Here is a 2,867-nt window from a genome sequence, read left to right on the forward strand (position 1 = left end):
CAGAGATGGGTATTTTTAATAGGGTCTCTCTGTGTTGCACTCATCTCACCTCAGCCTCCTGAGTGGCTAGGATTATAGGTATGTGCATCTGTGCCCAGCATGTTCATGACTCAGCAACCAGACCCATGCCTTATATGCAGCTTATAGCTTCCGAGCAGCGGTGCTGTCTGTGCAACCATGACTGGATCAAAAGGCTGGTATTAACCTTTTTTGGGACATGGACCACTTTTGGACTCTGAATACCATGAACTCTCTCCTTAGAAAACACGGTTGTACCCTGCAGACAAATTTTGCATGCATATCGGTGTTAAGAACCATTGGTTTGGGACCAGGAGGTGGCATGATGGTTAAAGGTGCTAGAGTCCTATATGACCAACCTTGTTTCATGTCCCATACCCAGTGACTTGAAACTCCTACCAGGTACATGTGCATGTGTGCCCAAAATCCCAGGAGGAAAAAGAATTGCGGTGTAGCCATCTCCCATGAGGGATGATTTCTTACTTTCCCTCTGTCTCTCTAAGAAGTGCATGCACCCTGTGGCAAAACCTTAAAAACAAAAGCCACTTGGTTTAAAATAATATGCAGGGTTTGAAGATAATGTTAGAAAGGGAGTTTGTTCCAGTTTATACCATTTTTCCTTTTTTTTAAAAAAATTATTGTATTTAACTTTATTATTATTTTCCAGTTTGATGAGAGAGAGAGAAAGAGAGGGAATGTGAGAAAGTAACCCACCAGGTCCAGGACTTGAACCACAGTTGGCCATGTGCAAATCCAGCATCTTTAACCACCATGCCACCTGCCGATCCCTTTTTTTTTTTTTTTTAAATAGAAATTTTTGTTATAGGGTACATGCACTCACCAGAGAGAAAGTGAGACATTACCCCTCGGGGGGATGGCCACACCACAATCCCTTCTCCTCCATTCTCCTCTCGGCATCTTGGGCACACATGCATGCACGTGTGCGCGTATACACATGCTCTGTGTGAGTTTTAAGCTGCCGAGTCTGGGACTTGAACCGTGGTTGATTATGTGGGAGTCCAGGGACATAACCATCACGCCATCTGCTGGTCCCTCTTTACATCATTTTTCATTGGCAGGCCGAGATGTTTGTTTGGATTTCTAAGCAACATACCTACATTGCTCGTAGGTTGTATAACAGTCAGATTTAGCAGGACTGGAAGCTGCCAGCCAGGCCTTATTTTGAGACTGGTAGACTTGGACAGTAGTGCTTCCAGAAGGTACACCTCCCCACTCACCTCAGGAGCTGGGCCCAGCATTTCCTGTAAGGGCTTTTTTGAAGAAGATAATTTTGTGTAAGGGCAGTTTTATTATGTATATTTGAAAAAGTAATACCAATTCTGCATTTATCTCTCTGGTAATTCATGCACTTTTCTGCCCTTAGAGTAAAATGACTGATAACAGCCTTTGACCTTGTGGGTTTTTAGAGCCTGAAATTAACTTGTTAGATAAATTACTTTTAATGTTAGTTATGAAGGAGGAATTGCATGCTTATATTATGCATAACACAGTTTCAAAGTTCTCACATCTGAGAATGCAATTTTTAAGAAAGTGACTTGTCAGGACCAGCAGTTAGCGTAATGGCTGTGTCACTGGACTCTCACGTAGTCGACCGCGATTTGCGTCCCAGACCCAGTGGCTTAAAATTCACGCTGGGCGCGTGTACATGCGTGCCCAAGATCCCGAGAGGAGAATGGAGGAGAAGGGATTGTGGCGTGGCCATCCCCCCTGGGGGGTGATTTCTCGCTTTCCGTCTCTCTGTCTCTCTCTGTCTGGCAAGCACATGCACCCTATAGCAAACAAACAAACAAACAAACAAAAACCTCTCCAAAAAAAAGAAAAGAAAGTGCCTTGTCAAGAGAGCACATACTGGATTTGTGTCCTGCTTTCCAGTCCTTTCCTGCACTTTCCCTTGGGCTGGGAGGGAGCTGGTACAAAGGTAGGTCCCGGAGCCATGGGTCTGGAGCCTGGGTCGTCTTGGTGGTAGTAGCTCTAAAAGAAGTGCATTTCCCCAGCAGATACAGCATCATATGAAGTGGTTCTATGGGAATGGAAGTACCGTGACGACGGCCCTCAGTTAGGAAGGGATGCTATGGAGAGGAGGTGGTCTGGGATTCCATCACCTCTCACGGTCTCACAGCAGCAGTGTCATAGTAACGTATCAGTGTGGAGTGAAAGCAGAATGCCAACTTCCAAAATATACCCAGCTGGAAATGATATGCTATTTACCTTCAGAACGATGTGGAATTTTCTAAAAAGGGCATACATAGGTTACTTAGATATTAGGGGCAGTGTTCATTCATTCAGCCTGTATGTATTTAAGTGCCTGCCTTGTGCTAGCATTGGGACACAGCAGGGAGAACCTAGGTTTCTGCCACTGCGAGTAAATATTCTCATGAGGCAGGATATATATTCTCACAGGCAGGTAGCACAATGTTGGGTGGTACTTTTGTTCTGAAAATTGAAGAGAGTAAGGGGAAGGATGATGAGGATGTTCCTAGGATGAAGTGATCAGGGAGGTTTTTCTGAGGAGGAGACGTTTGAGCTGAACCCTATTGTGATTTTCACTATGACAAATTTGGGCAGCAGCAGTCATCTTGAAGTCTTGGAATTCAGTGAGACTTCTTAGCAAAGAGTTTGACACATTTATTTGAAGGATATTTTGAGGAGTTAGGACCTGGTGTTAGCATCCTTTGGAGAGAGTGATCCAACCAGATCTGTTTTTTCCTTATTGTCAGTTTCCTGCAGCAAGAACAGGAGGAGAGATGAAGTTGCCACTGGCCTCTTGGCCATGGTTCAAAGGAGGACCGAGTATCTTCCTGCCCTGTGGTTGACTGAGCTGCCTGCTG

Source organism: Tupaia chinensis, unplaced genomic scaffold, assembly GCF_000334495.1.
Source record: "Tupaia chinensis unplaced genomic scaffold, TupChi_1.0 Scaffold000187_1, whole genome shotgun sequence".
NCBI classification, from domain to species: Eukaryota; Metazoa; Chordata; class Mammalia; order Scandentia; family Tupaiidae; genus Tupaia; species Tupaia belangeri.